The 22,445-nt window shown below is 37.5% G+C and overlaps 1 long non-coding RNA gene across 1 annotated transcript in view; it reads right to left on the bottom strand.

The window, feature by feature from the left end:
* The window catches only part of LOC131985680 (uncharacterized), a 253,194-nt gene that overhangs the window by 181,016 nt on the left and 49,733 nt on the right, over positions 1 to 22,445 (bottom strand). The window lies entirely within an intron of this gene.

Genomic DNA, 22,445 nt, shown 5'->3' with positions numbered 1-22,445 from the left:
GGAGGGAGTGTGCTGCCCTCTGCATGGCTCACAATTTAATGAAATATATAGCAATTGTTCCTCAATCAGAACAAGTGCTTGTTTAAAATGCAAATCCGCTCTTGTCTGTGACATGCTGTAATTAGACAGAACAATGATGTATTATTTCTGTGATCTTTCTCAGTGCTCATCAAGGGCTTTGAGAATGGGACAATGATTGACCACCTGGTCCTGCTACTGTAGCTAAATTTATTAAACACGCTCTCTTTAGAAAATCAATGTGTGATTGTATGAGTTGTGCGGGGTCAGGCTTATTTTTCATGAGAAGACATAATTAGCCTGACCTGTGACTTGCAAATGCTCAGGATTGTTCTACACTCTTCTTAAACCATACCAAGTCTTTTAGAGGAACTTAAGACAGCTACGGTTTCTTCCTGTGATTACATTACGGCACATTAGAAATAAAAGAAAGCCTCATTTGCATCCTTCCTTGTCTACATGGAGTAGCTGTTATACTTTTCTTGCAAAAATGTAGCACAAACAGGTTTTATAATGTATTAAATTACTAAATTTGACTCTTTTTTTTCAGCCCTTCTCTGTTATTTCAAGTTACTGTGCAGAAATTAATGTTTTGTGGCGTCGAAAAACATTTTTAAAAGGAACTGTAGCATTTACCGTACAAAAGCCAGTGGGCAAAGCTGGAGGCAAATCTCTGCGCCTACTTATCGAATAAGCTGTGATTAAGAAAACAGGCTGTTTCTCAGAAGAATGGCGCTGGGAGAAATGAACCCTGCCTTGTCTCTTGAGTCAGTTTATAATTATTATATTGTGTCTTAATTGAACTTCATCGCGGCGCTCTCGACAGCACAGCTCCATGACCACAGCCGCCTGATATATTCAGCTCATTCTGCTGCTTGGATAAATTAATTGGATTAAACATTTGATTATCAGTTCCTTTTGTGCATCCATGCTTGAATCTGTGCCGTAAACACATTGGTATAAATACAAACATATGTTCCCGACTCCCCCTCCTCCAATCAGACGGAATAAAAGACAAAGGAGGGCCACAGAAAGATACAGAAACTTTTGATAATTCTATTAGAAATATTCACAATATTCCGACAGAAAGCTCTCATTTACACATGTTGTAGCAGGACTTTATTCTACATCACACTCCAAAGAGGGGACAAGTTGTGAATGACGATAGTAGTTTTAATGTGTGTGTGTGTGAGAGGGAGAGAAAGAGGGTATGTGTGTCTGCTTGTGACTGGTACAAGGGTGTCAGGAGCAGATGCAAATGAGTAGAGTGCAGCAGTGTAAAAACCAAATCAGAGAAAAAGAGAAAGAAATGAGCGGGAGAGGAAGTGAGAGAGGATGAGGGAGTGTGTGGAGTTCACAGCCTGGGCTACTTTCACACCTGCAGCCACTGAGCTTGTTTTACACTCAAATACACACACATTCTCTCTCACACACACACGCACGAACGCACCGGATGACTACCGCATGACACGGCAACAACACACCCCAGCATGCCACTTCTGTATCCACTCAATCACAGTCTCGCTAATCACATGCAAATTAATATCCCGTTGTCCTCAGGTCACATCCATCACGTTAACAACAAAATCCACCACTTTGCTCCACTTCCTCACCATTCCTGTGATAACGTTAGAAGAAGTACGACGGCTTTTTTATAGCGTATACACGGCGCCTACTTCTGTCCAGACTTGAAATGTTTTCTTTTCATACCACTTTTGATCAAATGCTTCAGCAAATGACCAAAATTGGTGCATATTTTCAATTTGAAATTAGTAATCAGAGCCTATATTTGCTACCTCTCATATAACATACTCGTTTTTAATCATGATGTTTTGGTTTTTATGTCCTGTGGGGTGGAAACTTTGTGCATCTTTTTAATGTAATGAGTGAAAAAAAAAAAATTGCCATCTGCTTTTCTATTTACTTAACATTCTGGGAAAATCTGTCCTCAAACTCAAGGATTGGATTGCTCCAGAGCATAATGCAAACATATCCTTTTGATCCTAGATTGAAATTTGATTGAAATTGTAAGTATAAAGTGTACCTTTGAATTAAAGCAATTATTATTCCTTTGTGTCTGACATCAAAAGTACCTCCGAGTGAATTGACAGTGTTCCTGGAAGCTTCAGGAAAATGATTGATGCGCTTGAGTTAGTCACAGTGACTTGCATCACAGTCTTTGAGATTTAATTTCATTTGAATACATCCATAATCATTATCACCATTTTGAAAGGAAGCTATTACAACCATTTGCTGAGACTTCAAAATGTTTTACAACAGGCCCGAAACATCAAATATGAGCATAGCTGAAAAGTCTTTAAATGCACTCATTAAGGCAATTGAATAATGTTGTGGTGTAGTGATCAGAAAGCAGCTTGTGTTCAACGACGGGTTAAATTATGGAGGTGTACCACCTTGAATACAGATTCCTTTTTCCTTTCTCGTGTGTTTTAGTGGCAGTTTTGCCACATGTGACGCATTTCACTTTACACACATTAAAAACACTCAAAAAAAGGTTTTACCAGAAACTTTATCTCAGATGGTTGAGAGTTATTGACAGTTAAGAGAGTAAAATGAATAGCAGTGTGTTCTTTATTAATACGGATCTGATTCTCTAATGATAGACTTTTCAAGGTGTTAAAATGTTTTATTAATCTGATTGGCATGAGGTAAAATACATATTCAGACAGGAATCAAATACTTCCCGAGTCTCTATCTTCTGTCAGGAGAATTAAAAGCTAAAGTGACCCTCTTGACTTGGCTGGTAGCAGAAGTATTGTATGTTTCACCACCAAATTTATAATGTACAAAATCATAATTCAGATGTGGAATTTGGGAACATTTCCTCACCGTGTGTTTAGTGATGCTCACTCAAAATGTCCCAATCAGAAATATTTGTGTGTAACTTCCATGAGTCAAAAATATATTTCTTTGTGCCTTTTTGTAAATAATTTATTATTTCACTTATTATACTTTGTTTTCATCAGTTTTGAAATGCTGTGATAATTAGAGGTTTTTGTACAAACAGTTTACATTGAAACAAGTGAAAACATACATGAGACTATATAGACGATAAGCAAAATTATAAAAGAATATGAAAATGTAACTATGTCCTTGCCTTCATCTGGTTCAGGGCCGTAGCAAATATTGGACGGGGGGACTATAGCACCTACATACAACTCATATAATAATAATAATAATAATAATAATAATAATAATAATAATAATAATAACAATAATAATAACAATAATACATTTCATTGATATAGCACTTTTCTAAACATACAAAGATGCTTAACAGGCAATAACAGGAGAGGAAGACAAGGATGGAAGAATTAACCATCAACCCGTCCGTACATATACATAAACATACATACAATAAACTTCGGATGAAGTTAATAAAACTGTAACTTTTTAAAATACAGTGTGGGACATTAATTGTACTTACCAACAACAGTCGAGCAAACACTTCTGCTGAGGTCAGAGAACACCACAAACCTCATGTAACAGTGGAATTCACTGTGATACAAGAGCCTGAAGTAATAATAATCGCAATTTGTCTGATAATATTAGCTGATGATTGTTTTGGACAATGGTACGTGGTTGCCTCCATAATATATTTAAATATATTGTAAAATATATTTGAAAAAGCAGGGTGGGGGGTCTGATCTGACTTTAAGATTGTTTATTGTTTTATTGGGATCCCCATTAGCTGCAGCACAACTGCAGCTATTCTTCCTGGGGTCCAACATATAGTGCATACAACTTAAATTAAAACAAACTTAAAGAGTTAACAATGGGAATACCGAAGCAAAAAAACTAAAGAAAAACCAAAATTAAAACCAAGAATATAAAAGATACCAAAGCCTCAAAATCAGGATATTTTATACATTCTACATCGTTCTATTTTAGAATTTCATTCTACATCTTTATGTTTAATATCCATTACTTAAAGATGTACGTAGTAGTTAATATTTTACGTAGTAGTTAATATTTACATAGCAGTTAATATTTATGTAGTGGTTAAGCTAAACTAAGCTAAGCTAAGCAAAGCTAAGATAAGATAGAACTTTATTTAAGCCGAAGGAAATTCTTGTTCCAGATTGCTCTAAAGTTACAAAACAATAACAAAAACAACAACAATCACAATATAGGATAATAGAAGAAAACAAATATGTCACTTCTGGCTCTACTTTCTCCATCCTTTAACTTAATGAAATGCAATACATGAAACATTTTGTTTCTTAAAACAAATTTATGGGGAAAAATACCCCGTGGCTTTGAATACAGTGTCTTTGTGTCATAATTTCTTCCCTCTGCCCTATAATTAGACTTAATTAATAAGCCAATCCCACGTGCAACGACCAGAATTAATTCATTCATCCAAATGCAATATTGGTGTTCGGCCACTGGTTTTCAAAATCTTGATAGAAACAATATAGAAAAATGTGATATAAGATACACCGTTTTATGTTGTTTGGACGATATATATCGTCACACCTCCCAGCCCTACAGAGTACCTACTTGTGTGCAATACAATATTGCCAAGGGCATACTCAGTGAAAATACCCTTTGGTAAATAAATAGATATTCAGCCTGACAAAAACATAAATAAATCATGTTTGCATCTCAATACCTAGTGCAACTGTAAAAGGCTCCAGCACAAGGCCCCATACCACTGACTGATATTCTCTGAATAACTTCCAATAGCTCTACCTCACTCTGAAATTCATTTAAAAAAAAAAACAGAAAATGCTTTCCTTATATCCTCACAGACACTCCCACCCTTAAGGATTATTTCCTTTTGAAATCATTTTTCAGGTACTGAATGTCGAGGTTGACCCATCCCTCCTATGAACCTTTTTTGAACTCCAACAGTAGCTGCAGATACAGCTCATCAGGCAAAATAGGGAGAAAGTTTCTCATAACTTTAGCAGTAAACTGAAGACGCTGTTCATTAGAACATAAGAAATATCTAACCATTAACCTTTTCTCATATATACTGTATAGTATAGTAATTTTAGGCTTTCAGCCCAGTGAAAAATCATATAGTTTTGAAGTTGTTCTGTAACGCATATACTATATTGATATTCAGGCAGGAATAGAATTCAATATGTCATTCCCAAACATTTCCTCCAGAGAATCACTCCTTTCTCTATAATTTCCATAGAAATTTTGTGTGCAAATGCGGTAATAGACACATTTATAACATCAAAAGGATTCAATTTTCTTTTCAATCACGTAACAGTATGAATAGCTTTTTCCATTGAATCTAACAACGAGAGGCCATTACCACATGCTAAAGGATGGGTTGCCGCCACTTGCTTTTATGAAAGTGTGTCAAACAATTTTTCATGTCTCACATTTGTTCTAACCAAACGGGGCCTGTCAAACAGGTTTATTTCTAATTTGTCAGGCGGAGGTCATTTTTATTTTCAATTGGTGTGTGCAATCATCAGTGATACATATGTGGACTGTATGTACACATGCACTATGTAATGCAGACTTATTTTAGTCTCTTTAATACATTAACTCCTCTCCTAAAGAGTTCACAAAGCACTGTGATGACAACTAGAGTCAGTTAATTGCAGCTGGTAAATTGTTTGGAAATGATGACATGCAAAGCAAGACTGTGATTGCTACACACTGAGCATTTTGCTGGCTGGGGATGTGGCCAGTGTTCAAATAGATGGGTGATAAAAGCAAATATTTTCACCTCAGTCGTGTAATGGCTCCGTTTGGAGCACTTTGTAGAAAAGGTTTGCAATAAATGGCTGGAAAGGGGTGAGTTCCTCATCTTTCAAGCATATTGTGGCTGTGCCATTCCGCTCAGGCTTTTTGTGCTGCTGCACTGGAATCAATTCACATGAAGCAATTTAAGTCTATGATCAACATGTAAAAAAGAAAGGACAGAAAAATATTAACTGTAGACTCAACTGTCTCACTATAGACTCATATTCAATTATAAACTTGTATTTTGTTTAATTTAATGATTATGGACACATATGAATCCACCTCTACAATTATATTATAACATACTTGTTTCACTTTTCTGCTATATTAAGTTTAATGATAAATGGATGATTTTATCACTAAACTGAAGAGGCTGTTCATTAGAACATAAGAAATATCTTAGCATTAACATTTTCTCATATATACTGTATAGTGTAGTGAGTTACTTTAAATTACTACTAATTCTCATGTGAACTACAATGATGCATGCAACAAAATTGATAACGTACAATAATTTAGCTCAAGTTATTTAATGCTTTGCCAGGTCCGATTGCATAGAAGTCGATGTCAAAAATGATCCTACATCTCACATTATTTATTTCCTTTATGGCCACTTCTGCTCCAAAAAGACTAAATCTGAGGCTTCAGAATCGTAGTCTACAAACGTCGACGTCACGGGGGCTATGCGCACTTCTTTAATACAGTCTATGAATGCACAACGCTGTTTAAATTAGCAAACAGGGTGGAAGTGTATGGATTGCTTTCTCAAGTTGACTGCGTATTGACTAGAGCACAAACTGATATGGGATTTTTGAGACTGATACTTCATCGATAACCGATATTTTGGCCGATTTTTCACCACTCTGCAAATGTACCCAAAGAACTACTTTCTCCAACATAAAACATTATTAAATAATATTTAACATTGGTATACATTATAGGGCTGCAACTAACGATTATTTTCATTATCGATCAATCTGCCAATTATTAACGATTAATCGATTAAGCGATTAGTTGTTCGGTCAATAAAATGTCAATCAAAAATATCAATCAGTGTTTCCCAAACCACAAGATGACATCCTCAAGTCTCTTGTTTTGTCCACAAATCAAAGAGATATTCAGTTTATTGTCATAAAAGAAACAAAGAAATCAGAAATATTCACATTGAAGAAGATGAAATCAGAGAATTTGATCTTATCGTCTTAAAAAAAACTGCTCAAACCAATTATTCAATTTTCAAAATAGTTGACAATTAATTTAATCATCGTTTATTGTTTGATTAATCGAATAATTGTTGCAGCTCTAATACATTATACAATGTATTGCATTGCCAGCCAATTCTATAAATAATAACTGAGAAAATAAAGTTTAAATAGGAATAAACATCATTACTGTTCAATTTCAATTGCAGACTATTAAAAAAAAGTACAAGCCAACACCATTTCTAAATCACGCATTTTCTGCATTATATATTGTGTAAAAAACATTTCATAAGGGCACGTATCAGACAGCATATACAATAGGCCTTTGACAGGCCAATATCGGCCGATAATATCAGTCAACTGATATATCTGTTGGGCTCTACTATTTACCAGAAATATCTTTTTAAAAAATCATTCTACATTTACACAATCATTTGTTTTTTTCATGTATATTCAGTGTTTTGTGTGTCAGAGAGCATGGGGGCACAGTCAGCATATATCAAGTTATTCCATCTCAAGCTGATGTAACAGTTGTAGATTTATAAATGTACCTTTGATTTAGAGATAAGCACTTACATATATAGATTTTCTTTCCTGTATATTTATTCAATGTGGCTATTTATTCCATGGCTCAAAACAAGTCCAAGAGTATGGATTCTATGAATTCTACAGAGATGAGGGAATATCATTGTGTCCCAATTATACAGTTGGAGCCAATTTACTCATTTATTTATGCGTCCCAGTGCGGCTCAGATAGTCTCCTCCATCCCCTGTGGATGTCTCTGCTTAGATTTTATTCGTAACTATTCTTTTTTTTCCGATCAAACAACTCATTGAATAAGAAAAAAATGTCTCAGTGCATTGATGTAGTGCATTGCAACCTAAACACAGACTGTGATTGAATATATGGATGTTTTCATGTGAGCAATGAGGTTTTCATAATTGCATGAAACATCTCAATATCCAAACGCAATGCTGAGGGACTTGAGCCTTCCAACTGAAGCATGGAACCGCGATCTTCTGAGAGCCAATCTGAGAAACAGCTGCACTTGTCAGATACACTTAAAAGTGACTACATCCTTTGTGAAAGATAAGGCTTGTGGATGGTAATGAATTATGAGTGCGATGGAGGGAAATACCAACGGCACAAGCGACTCAGTGTTCCAAGTTGTTGTATGATCTAATTAAATGTCAGTGTAATGACAGTGAAGTCCTCACACTGTAATAAGAAATGCAAGCTAATGAGCGCTAACAGAGCGACATTGTTCTACCTATTATATTATTAGTCAGTATGTTGACTCTGTGTTGACATTTGTTTGCATTATGTCATATGTCATACACTCAGGAGATTTGCATGGGTGTTTCTTTCCATATTTCAAGAAGAGGTTTATGATTTTGCAAAAGGAAATATCTTATTTCCAGGCTACTTTGGTTTGTTCTGCCCCGTGAGACAGGCTCACTGGAGCTGAGGGGAAACATGAATGCCATTGCACCTGACAGCATGTTGACTTTAACTCTCATTGTAGTGACAAGGGAGGTACTTCAGAGTGGAAAATTGTATCTTAGGTCTCCTGCATGCTGCTTATTATTGATTCATAGCGAACAGAATGAACTCCTTGTAAACGTATAAAAATACATTTAAGTGTCCATTCTCCTTTCCTAAAATCGCAGCTGCAGCTATCTGCTTTTGTCACTTCCAGTCCTGCGCTCTGCCAGCTCAGCTTTTAAGGCTCTGGCAGGCAGGATGGAGCTTATATTTAACAAAGCTGACAGGTTGGACAGTAATGCAGTTGTCTGGGCTTTTATTTCTTACTTGGGATTGGATTTTGAAAACCACAGCACATTAGAATGAAGTGCTTTCCGACAGGCCCCACATGAAAGTTGAACTGCAGTACCCGCTGCAACAAGACAAACAGTAAAAAGCCTGTCTTCTCAGTCAGACTGAGGTCTCCAGGTTAAGACTAAACGGGACAAACTTTTAGAAAGTTTGGCTAATCACTTCTTTTAAACATAACACTCGTTCAATGTTTTTATAAGTGTTGGTATGCTATGCTATTTTTAGAGCAGTTATAGGGATTCAAATTAAAATGCTAAAGAAAGTTCATGGAGTGTCCAAAATGCAGGAAAGTTCACTCCACTAAGAGTATGGATGTGTTCATAACATTTTCTGGTAAATGTCTTATTAGACTTTAATATTCTGTGAGCAAGCACAAAATTTGGCCTAGGGGTGGTGAGAAAGAAAAGGTCAGTAGATCACCAAAATATCTAAATATCACACTAAGATGACCATACAGTTTCATCTGCATGCTAATTATTTTATGTTTAACTTTGTCGGGATCCAAAGTGTTAGTACTCTGATCATAGACCGAATGGAAGAAGTGGACATAGCCACTCTTGACGTAACCCATTGGTTTGTGAACTACAGTTTTGATGCTGCAAGTTTGGTATTTTTTGGACCCAGAAGTGACAATATTTGGAGCTAACCTACCTACTTAGACATTTTCAGAAGAGTCAAAAGTTGATGAAACACACTGTGTAAATGTCAAAGTTAGAAAGATGAAAATACACAAGGTGCCTTGGCAGTGACTTGTCAATCAAAAGGCATTTATTTAACTGCAACAGGGACTATAATTTTCAAAATTTACATCAGGCTGTATTGAAATAGAGTGTTTTACTGAGGGAAAAAAATACAAGGGAGAAGTAGTTATTTCTCATAGATTTCTCGATCTAGTCGGACTTCTTATTGCAGTCAGTGGAGTCGCCCCCTGCTGGTCATTGGAGAGACTTTATGTTTAAGGCACTGAGACACTGGCTTCATCTATAAGACACAGAGGTTACACCTTGGTTGTGATGGTGGTGCCACAAACAAAACGTTGAGACTCATCCTGTGGGGACCATAAATATCCTTATATTTTATAGCAATCTAAACAGTAGATGGAAAGATGTCTTGCATTAGACCAAGGTGTTAGACAAACTGACTGACTGGTTGACAACATGATTATCATTACGCCTGGTTCACACTACGAGCAACAAAAGCTCACAACATGTCCAGTTACATTGACGCAGAGATGAGTGTCGTACATCAGTTTGCGGCTGCATGGCATTGGCTTCCATTGAAAGTGACATTTAGCTTCTTGCTACATGACTAAATGTCTTATTCTGAAGACACCATTAAGCCTAACGAAAACATGCTCATAGTAAGCATGCTACAGTTCCATTACATTGTGCAAAACATATTGACCATCATATCTCTGTTCTTTTAAGGAGCAACAAAGCACAGAGACTCTATTTTAATGAAGATGTGGTTTTGAATTTCAAAGATTAATCACCTCTTGGTTTTTGTCTGCACATGCAGCATTATAAAATAACCTCATCTGTAATTATCCTGCCTTTACTGTGGAGATGCTAAAACTTCCCTTCCACTCTCCGTCAAGTGAGCCATTAACTAAACTAATTAATACTCATCCAGATAACATTAACACATGTAAGTAATCGCAAAAACAGAATCACAACTGCAGTACTCCTGAAAATAAACTATCAACGTCGGTAACACATACTGGTGTTTGAGGAATTACATCTGTTACCGCTGTTGATATGATTTCTAAACTTCTCAAAGATTTGAATTACAAGAGATTTGTGTATGTCATTGTTTGTTAACGTTCCCTATAATTTCTGGTCAGCATTGTATATTGTTGTATGCGATCTAATGGAGCCAAACAGCGGGCTTTGAAACTACCTCAAAAGGACCTTCCAGTGTAATAAAGACACAGAGGGTTTACTGGTTACCGAAAGCTGGGGGCAGAGAGAACACGGCTGCCAGGCAGCTGGTCCTCTTCACATTCACTTACGGGGACACCCGCATAAGCGAGCCCACACTACAGCTGGAAACCATCAGGATGAAAAGTTGAGACTATGGGCCTTCCCTCCCTGTGCCCAAAGACTGACTTGGCACAGTCTTTTATTTGCTCATGTAAATGTGTCATTCTCAATTTATTCTTCTCATTTTCGGAGGATAAAAGAATTAACCAGACCTTTTCTCTAGCTGCACCTTCTGTTTATTTGGTTTAACCTTTTGATTGATCAGTCATGAAAATACATGTGTCACTAGATTGATCTTATCCTCTAGACAATTCCACTTGCTTTGATTATTTGATTTGACCCGAGGCTACAGCACACGGCAGCTCCTTTTTATGACAAACGTTAAGACTTCATTACAAAACATACATTCAAAACATCTCCTCGAGCTCGCCGTCTGTGAAGTCACTGACCAAAAGAAAATACCTTTGAAAAGATGCAAATGCTAGATTTCTAGGTTGGAGGATTGGGCATGAGAAAGAAAGAAACAACCAATACAGAAACAAGAAACAGATAATGATCCAGTTTTGGGGTGCAACGATGAATGAGAATAGCCAACAACAATTGCTTCAATAGGGAAATAGGAAATTACTAAGTATCCTCTGCCTAGTCCATTAATGTGGCTGGGACATGAACCAAGACTTCCTGAATTGACAGGAAGCCATACACATGTTGCCACTGAGTGATGGAGTGTGTACAGGAAAAGGGCGGGGTTGGTGGAGGCTTGTGGACCTGGCATGCCCAGACAAAAACATTGTGTGATGAGCGCTACTCAGTGTGTTTAGAGCCTGGGATGGCCATTCATCCACACCAGTCAGGCCTCCATGGCAGTGATTAGCATTGTCATCCTCATTTCCAGGCCCTCTATGCAGATGGCCCGCATGCTGGAGGTGCCAGCGTAAGAGTGGCTGTTCTCTCTCACATAATCACTCTCTGGCCTCTGCTCTCATCTGTCCTCTTTATTTCCATAAAAAGTATTCTAGGAAAATTTGTATGGCCGTTTTATGTTCCTTCATTATAGCTCTGGATTATCAAGAATAGACTTGCCAGCGCCTATGTACTGATGAATGTTTCTGTGGTACTGGTGACGCAATTGTGGTGTTTCTTTTGAGTTACTCATATTGGCATGGCCAACATTTGATCTTTTTAATCAAGTAAAATCAGTTTTATGCTGCAATATAAAAACACATAGCTGTAGAAGATGACAGTTTAGCGCAGCAGAGGGAGAGGTCTGATCAGCACACTGCCTGGGGCACTACAGGGCTGCCGTGGGCTCTTCGCGGCCTCTGTAGATATACGCAGCAATTAGGCCCCACTATGAGGCCTGTGGAGAAAAAAGCACTGCAGTCAAACATGGCATGTCAGTTTGATACCACATCACCACACACAAATGTCTGATAAACTCATTTAAAACCTTTGACAACAACCTTTGACTCGTCTCGCATGGCCTTGTTTCGCTTGTCTATACGTCTTCTCTCTCCTCCTCTGCTCTCCTCACCCCTCCTCTCATCTCAAAGCCAAGATGATAGGCCTAATAATTAAAGCAATTCTGTATGGGCTGGAGAGCTCCAGAGCATCTGTGTGTGTCAGACTCCTGACATGATACAGAGGGACAGCACAACTATTAAATATCCATCATGCCACGCCACATCAGTTCTAATGCAATCAGAAACACATGAGTACGTCGGCTAAGTCCCCTTCCATCCACAATGATTAAAGAAGTCTTTAATTTCAAAGACAAATAAAAAATGCAGGATCATTTTATCAAAAATGTAAATGACCTGTCTCTTTGCATGACACTTACCGGCGACAGAGCCGGAGCTAATACGAAAGTCTGTATGCTACTGTGAGCAGCAACGCAGGGACTTGGTTCTCTTGATAGCCATTATTCTTATGAGACGTTATGCTCTTTACTCATCCTTCTCTTTCATCCAACATGTTTGAAGGATAAAGCATTTCAGACTTGCAGAGGGGCACACTAGGACAGCAGAGGACAACGATTGTCATCTTGTCACTGAAAGACAATAAAGTGATGCAATAAAGAGGACATTGTCTCCACAAAGAATGATATTAATGTCCCTGTTAAAACTCGACTGAATTGTGTTTGGATTACAAATAGGATTGCAGATACATTTATTAAAACTTAAAAGTGACAAATCATTGTACTCCTCTTTGCCAGACTGTTGTGAAGGTTGTTATCTCAAAGTAAAGTTTAGATATCCAAAGAACACTTTTAAGTGTCCTTTGCATTCAGGAGCTGCAAGAAAGAGAGTACAGCTGCACAAATAATCTAAATGGAATCTAAATCTCAATATGGACAAGTGAAATATCCAAATTGCAGTTATTAAGAGATTGCAGATTGGAATATTTGTTAAAAGCAAAATATGTGTCAAAATACCATTCTGAATTAAGAATTATGGTGCTGTTAGATGTCTCATCCTACAAATCGTATTTTACAACAACTTTGGGGTGGAAAAGATCGTTTGGTGCCTTGATCAACATGATCTTTTTAATATAGTTTTCAATGAAAATGAGAGTAATTAGGCAAAAATGGTAATTTCCTCCAATATCGTTAATCACTTTGTAACAGTAAAATTGCAATTAGATATTTTCTATTCAAATTAATGTAGCTCTAATGTAGATATTACTTTCTTTTTAAAATTATCTAAACACTTTTCAGGCTTAATTATCACGAATAACTTGAAATGGGTTTTGAATGCTTGTCTTGTCACTATTTAGATCATGATGATAGAATGTTTTTCGCTATTTTATCTTTAAGATGCAAAAAGCCCAAGTAAAAGTCTAATTTGTAAATAATCATTAGTTAAATTCTGATGACTTGTCATGTTCACACCCTAGCCTAGTGGAAAATAAATGTTATTTCTCCGACCACTCACAAAAAATATTCAAGAAAGCCAGTTAAAGAGGGAGAAAGTCGAAGTTTTGAGCAAATAATATTGCAACAATATGCCCTATTTAGATTCCTGTGAGGGATAAAGTACATAACAGTAATTTTACTTGGCTTCAAATGACATTTGAATTTGACAGCAAAGGTAAAAGGATATACGACAACACAGATCGTGTGCAGGAACCACTGGGGGATGTCAGAGCTGGCTCACATTCAACGCGGCCCACCACCTCCATTGCTCTCATGTTTATGCAGGGAAAAGACTGAACTCTTTTGATTCTACAGTGAGGCTTTTGATTTGGCTTTTGAGTGTCTGCTGGCAGCCTTTCAACACTGAACTTGAGGTTCAGGCATTCACTTATCAAGCTCAGGTGGGGCAGGGCATGGGCGTGAGTGTGGATGACAAATGTATGGAGCTGGTAAAATGATTATTTGGGAAGCTGCATTACCTTTTCAGTTAAGACAGTTTTCCAAGGTCCCTTCGCTTGTGTCCCGGTGTTACCCAGCAACCCGCAAGCCTTTGCTTGATGTACATGTAAGTGCTGTCTCTGCCAAACAGAGGCACTGGGAGCATTTTGGAAGGCTGATGAATACATTACTTATTCACACGAACTTGATTCAGACATAAACAACTTTAAAGTGCATCTTTTTTTGTACAAGAAGATCAGGAAGTGCCTTGTCAACAACTCCAAGCTGTTCTCGATGAAAGTTTCTCCGAAGTTTCTGTAAGTTTAAAAAAATCCCAGTATGACAAAAGCTTTACTCTTGTTAAAGGTACTATGTGAAGAATTTACATGAAGAAAATCTGTAACCAGATTGTAATGTTACTTAAAAATGGAGACCTTCCCTGACTGTCTCGGTTGCCTAAAAAAAGTCTGTGGCCTGTTTTCTGTGTAAAGGACTCAAGATGGTTTTGCTGGGGGAAAAAAGGATGCAACCTAAGTATTATGACAAATGGTGTTGATTTTACCCAACATGATGATGTTACGGTACACAGAAAAGGCGTTTAACCCTCTTAACCCCAATACAATTTTTGCATCTATATGGAATCAGCTTAAAGTGGGAACTACTCAAAAATATATTTTTTGTGCAGAATAACACAGATATAATGACATAATCATAAAAAGGAAAAATGCAAGTTGAGTTTTTCTTTTTCTTTTTCTTTTATTGTTTTTTTATTTTTAGTTTAATTTAGTTTACATTTAAACAACACATTACAAGTGCCAAAAGTGTCACCCATGATCCCTTCAAGGAGTGTCAAAAAGTTCAAATTCCGACGATTGTGCCGTTTTACACTCAAAATACAGTGTATTTTGTCAATATTTCAAAGAAAACACACATCAATCCCGTCGACGGGATGATGGGGTTCACAAAACTAACATTAAGAGTGATTCAAAGCAGGGGCAGCAGACTAACTAACTTGACTGTAACCAAAGCTAAGCTAAGGTTAGCCAGCTAGCTGTAACTCAGCTACGCAGCATGAATCTGACAGTGGTTGCTTTGTAACATGAGCTGATGATGACATTTGCAAAGGGCAAGCTACTGAGTATCATGGATCATCATGATGTAACATGAACATGATATCAAAATGCTGCAGATCAATCATGTTCAGCCTCATGTGAGTTAAACTGAATACAGTTCACTCAATGGACACGGTGTCATTAATGCCTTTTTCAGAAAATTAATTAAAAGTACCTTTAATCAAGTGGTCTGTGAAGACTACTTAGACTTTTCTAAAGAACAATAATATTTATGACAGTTATCAAATAGGTATAATTTAAGCTTATAAACAACCTCTGGTTTCTTGTAAAAAAATGTTATTTAGAACTGCAAAAACCTATAAGGATGTGGTTTGAGGCATTTTTTTTTGTTGTTTCAGTTGTATATGTCAGTCAGTCCTGTATGGGCATGCCACTCCTGTTGGCATTTGCAATTTGCTTTCATGCATTTGCATCATGCTTCTTAAAACTGGTATGCCACTGATAGATTGTGATCCTTCTAGCTTGCTCTCGCTTCGATATGTGCTTGCACTAGTCGCAAGTGCAGCCAAGTGGCAAATGCAGCCTTGCATCCTCTTTCAAACTAAAATGCTCCCAAAACTTTGATAGTTTCTGTCATGTATCACTGCCTGTTTCTTCATGTTGTTATTACCATGTTTCTCTGTCCTCCACTTTTAAAAAAGAGTCAGCTCATGGTGTGAAAGTTATTTAAGACTACTGTTGTTTAATAGTTTTATGGATCAAACAAAGCTTTCACAAAAGAGATTTTAAATCATCCTTTTTTTATTTATTCAGAAGATATATCTTCATGTACTATAATCTAATGAGAAACTACCATGCAGACATGTATTGTTTGGAAGCTCCCCCCCCACACACACACAAGAGAACATTATCCCTGGGATGTGAAAGCAATGAATGGAAACCGTCCCATGCAGTGAGGGGCAACTGGGGTCAAACACAGGGGTGCTCTTATTCAGGAGGGTCCCAGACTCCATTAGCCAGCACCTCACCTAGAGATCCCCCAAATGATCTACTGAGCCTGTCAACAACAGGGTGGGGGCGAGGGGTGCCGGGTAGCAAGTCAGTTAACATGACGAGGAAGCCATACAGATAAATCACAATTCACTCAGGGAGCAGTCACACTCAATGACATATTCACTGGCTGGCTCTACAGCTCATTTGATAACGCTCTTGCCACGTCATTCATTTCTCTGAAGGATGAAAGGGAGGCTGAAAATGTCATCAGCTCACTGAGGCAGGGACGCCAGTGACTCAGAATAAAGAGGGAGGGAGGTGCCTCATAATTAATTAAGTTTTTTTAACCCTGCTACAGCTATAGAGACAACCCACTATTTTCTCAGGGTCTTTCAATTAGACATGCGTTGTAATTAAATGCTGTGTCACAGTGCTGTTGGGGCTTGCCAGATTTATGTCCTAGGATAAGTTACTGCCATTCATTATCATGATGGATAGCGCAGCGTAAAAGGAATATTGTTCGGGTCCCTTTAGGAAAGCTGTAGCAATTGCATAATAATAGAAATATCTCTTCCTCTTGTCACCTCTCCTGTTCACCGTACGGAAACGGTTATATTTCAAACCTGGGTTGGCAACTTTTGCAAAGATGATCAGTAACCTTGATCTTAAACAGTGTGACACAAATCTCTGAAACTTTACTGACAAGATATATCTACCACATCAAACAAATTAGTCAAATGAATTATAACTTTGAATAAATGTCTTGATCCACAGATGCATAACTATTAGTGGTTATCTCCTATTTTTTTCCAGAAAATAATTAGTTGACCGCACAAAAACAACTGAAACTCACATTGGTTGGTTTTTGGATGAAATAGCGTCTCACAGAGAGCACACTAAAGAATAAAGAAAGTGAGTTAGAGACACAGGATGAGGGTGGCTCCAGGTATTCTGGCCGTACTACACTATGCGGCTCACTGTGAAGTCAGAGAAGCCTGAAATCAGCCAGTACAACAGAGGCAACGCAGAGACACTCATCTTTGGACGTGTCTTCAGGACATGGTGTTGTCATCTTGACAGCACAACTTTTGTGTTAGATGTACTTTCATGTCTAGAATGCCCACCTCACTTCAGAAAAGCCCTCCGTCAGTGTCTCCCTGTGTAGCCTGAGATCACACACGCTGTGTTGTTTTACTTTGTCCAGATCTCGCCGATCACAACAACACTGTGCAGTTTAACAAGTAGCTCCATCGTACATGTTTATCATTTTCATAACTTCAATTATTTGATCAAAAAACTACCTTTTTTCCCCCGAACATTAAAATATTAATAGCAGAACTGCAGTATTCTGCACTGACATAGCTGGTAGCAATGCTTCAACTACCAGCCTGATGTGCTTTATATGTTTTATGCTTTGGCACTTAAAGAGAACCATATGCAGTGATTGCTTTTCCTATAATGGCTCTTTCATGTGTGTATGTAATTTTGACTTGGTCAGTGGTGGTAAGGACATGCAATGTCCTCAAAGCAACCAGAATACACACCACGAGTAGAGTAGACATAGAATAACTGTGTCTGTCTAAAGTAGATACAATTAAATTCATATAATGGCATAAACATCTGATGTGGTATTAATTATGGTTTCCAAAATCCTCTGCATTCAGCCTCTGGTGCCTTTTCTACATTGTATGTATTGAGGGCACGTGCCAACAGTCTCTATTACACTATTTAGTGTAATCTAAACATGTTGTATCGGTCCTGAAAGTGCCATTTCAGCCATATTACACAATATTGTATTTTCCCCTGCCCATAATCCCAGCCTAGCCACAAGGAATTTCCAACAGGGTGGTCAAAATATTCCAAATTGGGACCATGATCCATGCAGTCACTCCAGGACCATATACCTTTGCATACTCTAGAATTAGCAAGCTAGCTAAATAGCCTATTCTGCTTGCTAGCTAGTTAGCCAGCTTGCTAAATCCAGCATGATTTCATGCTACACTGGTTACAGAAAATGAGCAGAACAACAGTCTGGGGGGGACTGTGGGGTGTGATCATAGACTATGGTCTTATAAACTGTAAATTTTAAACATGTTAAAAAAATGTCCACCTCAAGATTTGAAGAATAAACTTTAAAATGAAAATTCTGTGCACATTTTAACTCACCCACATAAGCTATTAAGTCTATCTGTCCGGTAAACACATAAATGTAATGTAATGCTGTGAAAACTATGTCTCTGTATTAGTATAAAGTCCTCAATCTGACTTCAACTTTGTGCACTGAGGAGGACCCTCATTGTTTTCAGAAGCTAAAAACATTTAATGTTTTTAGCTTCTTTTTTCCCCTGCCGCCTTCACCCCTAGTGTGTTTTGTCAGTCTGCAGTTCTGTTGTCTTATAAGCACCAAAGCAGAATAAGTTCGACCAAACAACCCAACATTAAACAATAGAAACATTTCTGGTTTTCTTTACTGCCAGTTAGTGTAACTCAGCAATTAAATGTTTTGTTTTTTTCCATTTCAAAGCCATGAGATTCCACAAAAGACAAACATCTGATGATGTGAGACTCCCACTAAACCACCCCCATGCCCCTAATGCATGCTGGTACATCATGGTGCCAACAATTTGGGAACCCGCTCATCAAAACATTGCTGGACAACACAGCTAGTGGTCAAAAAATCCATAAGGTAGCTTCAATACCATGTTCTATGCTTCAAAGCATATACAGTACTTCCTCACAACAATTGTTTTAACAGCCCTGAACCCTATTCCCTTTATGTTTCTTCTGTTTAGTTAAAAAGAATTGTGTGCACGTCTTCTATCATTGCTGTCCATCTTCCTGGTTGGATTCTCACTGAAACTGCCATACACTATAATAGACTTGGCCATTTGGGGCTCCACACAATGAATGTTGTTGTAATTCCTCCTGTCATGGGGCAATGAATGTTCTGTGTTTTCCTTTTTTTTCTCTTTTGCTTGTTTCCTACATGTAGACAGCAATTTACATGGAGACATTAATGTAACTGTCATGTTCTATCCAAGAGCGCTGAAGCAGAACTGCTAAAAGACAGCCAAGCCACAGCACTGATGCTCAGGGCACCAAAGATTGAGCAGCAATACAAAGTTAATGGAATTAAGTAAAGAATTCCCCCCATCCACCGAAGCAGAGACAAGAAGAGGAGAAAAAAAACATTTAAATAAGCCTCGGCTTGGAAATAAATGACGAAAAATAAGAACCTCAAAAGGCATTTGTGAATTTAATGTGTATGAGGTGGCGGAAGGGGCTAAAAAGGGAAAGTGAAAAATGAAGTGCATCATATTAACTTTGATATTGCTGCAGCATCAGCTTTTTGTATGATTTCTCTCCTTGGCTTATTGTTGTCTAAATAAGATAACGGGTAAATGTTACATCAAATAAATTGCTCGGTTAAGTGCAGCAGTTGCCATCAGGCTACTCGTACTGTAATGCTGTTATGTTGTATTTGCTGCTGAACTCTGCACTTCATCTGTGGATTATTTTATGTCTGAGAACGAGAGGTGGCAGGGGAGCTCGGCAGACAGTGAAAGGGCTTTGGGAGACACAGCAGAGAAACAAGGTCTTGTACCTCTATATTGCATGTTCAAAATCTGCCTCATTTTCACCAGGGATCCTGCAAGCACAAGCCAACACTAAGTGGAAGGTCAGTGTGGTCTTTTATTCCACAACACTTTACTGCTAGAGTCAACAACAGAAACTATGCCGTGCAATGAGGTTTTCTGAGTTGGGGGAAAACACTGCAGACGTTACTCAAAATTGCAAAAGCTAAATAAAATAAAAAGTTTACTCTCATGAGAGCTGCATTTTGCAATTATTAATTTGTGTAACTTAAGGGTTTTTTTTAGCCAACAATGTTCATCCCTCAAACAATACAATATAGTCACAAATCCACATTAAGTTCAGAAATATGTGAACTGAGGGTGCATAAACTCTGTTACAATAAAAAATAATATGCGATTAACCTATTAAAAAGGATTTAAAAGCATTTTTTTTTTACAATGCACTCATTAAAACACCACAAATGATTGTTGCAAAGGAGCAATATACTGCTTATTCTATTCAATCCCTGAAACCAATTGGCCATTTACTCATTTTCAATCTGTTCTGAAGCCAGTTGTTACGGAAGAAGATGATAAGAAGGAAATTATCCCTTATGGTTGAGCTCAATTCATTCTTCTGCACATCCATCCATCAACAACACACAAGTGTCAAGCCGGTGATTCTTTTGTCATTAATAATTAATTAATGCCTTCTTCATTAATTCATAATAGTTTTTGAGGTTTTGATCCTAATTGCTTTGATTTGGATCACAGCCTGTGATCAATTAAGTTATTTCTGCAAGCGACCAGAAGCTATTATTTTATGAAGCAGCGCAATGTGATTATTTTCAAAGAGGAGTTGAGTCACATGTGTCCTGCAATAGATTGGCTATTAGAGCTTATATATTTATCACTAGAGAGGGGGAAGAACACAGAGCAAGAGAAGATTTTGTAAAGTGGAATGAAGCAAAAATTATAACAATTAAAAAAACAGACAACCATTACAATCATGACACTTGTCTTCAACAATATTACTGCTTATGAGACGTTTGTGTCAGTAGGAACAGCTTTGGTGTCATGAATGGCCATGTTAGTAGGCCTCTCACGATGAGTATTTTCCCAGAAACTATCATGATTATTGATAGTATTGTGGAGTACTTCCTTTTCCACAGCAATTCATTTTTAAATCTCAAGAATATTAAACATTGGAATTGAAATGTGGAAAATAAATATTAAAACATCCTAGATAAATAAAACTACAATCAAAACAAATAAAATAGACTCTCGGACTATGTTAACAGAAATTGCCCTGAGATAAATATTATATTGTTATATATTATAAAAAATATATAAACAGCTGTTTCTGAGATTTTTTTGACAATTCCTACTGCCTGTCAAACATTTGCAGTATTATTAAAAAAGCAGAAAAAGTCTGCGTTACAATGCGTCCACTATAGGAGTGGCGTGGCTCCTTTAAGAGGCAGGTCACTTAGCAACCTCCATTTGTTTACAACAAGCACCGGACACTGTGCACAGTTAGCGATGCTGGTTTGTTTACGATCAGCGGCGGACACCACATGTACAGTGGCTTGTTTTAATAAGCAGGGGACACTGTGCAGTTAGCGACGGCGGCTGCAGTTGTTGTGCTGCTGCTGAGCTGAACAGTGAAATCCAAAATGTTCCCACACCATTCTGGCTTTGGCACCAATTCCATTTATTCCACCAAACTTTCTGGAATTGTGCAGTGTGCACTGTGTGTGAGAGCCGTGTCTCCCACAGAGAGCAGGTTGACTGACAGGAGAGGGACAGAAGCAGCGCAACTGGCAAAAATGTTGATGGCTTATGTAAACAAACACGCATGTTAACAATTATCAAGTCCACAAAAACTATTGTGTCCATTTTTATACAGTACAGGCCAAAAGTTTGGACACACCTTCTCATTCAATGTGTTTCCTTTATTTTCATGACTATTGACATTGTAAATTCATCAAAACTATTAATGAACACATGTGGAATTATGTACTTAACAAAAAAGTGTGAAATAACTGAAAACATGTCTTATATTCTAGTAAGCAAAGGGTGGCTACTTTGAGGAATCTAAAATACAAGACATGTTTTCAGTTATTTCACACTTTTTTTGTTAAGTACATAATTCCATATGTGTTCATTCATAGTTTTGATGCCTTCAGTGAGAATCTACAATGTAAATAGTCATGAAAATAAAGAAAAACGCATTGAATGAGAAGGTGTGTGTCCAAACTTTTGGCCTGTACTGTATATCAAACGATAAGTCGATATATTGATTATCGTGATAGGCCTACATGTTAAGACTCATGCTTTGACCAAATCAACACTGTGCCACCCATCTGGACATTATCACACATACTGAACTGAACTGAATGGACATTTATCAACGTTTACCATAAGTATGGGGCCTAATCTATGTAGATCCCATTCAATGACCTGCTACATCTTCTAGTGTACCAATAGATTTTATATGAGCATGAACATCAAATGGCTAGTCGCTATTTCGTTACATTTCACTTTAGTCCAGTTTAGGCGCCAAGACTACTTTTTCTAAGGTTAAGGCAAAAAGTTCCTGGTTAGGTCTTATAAAACATAGCTTAAAAAGAAAAATAAATGTAAGAAAATGCCAAAAGTGAGGTGAAGTTAAGAGCCT

Source organism: Centropristis striata, chromosome 2, assembly GCF_030273125.1.
Source record: "Centropristis striata isolate RG_2023a ecotype Rhode Island chromosome 2, C.striata_1.0, whole genome shotgun sequence".
Classification (NCBI taxonomy): domain Eukaryota; kingdom Metazoa; phylum Chordata; class Actinopteri; order Perciformes; family Serranidae; genus Centropristis; species Centropristis striata.
The sequence above is the reverse complement of the archived record's forward strand: the minus strand, read 5'-3'. Positions and strand labels throughout refer to the sequence as shown.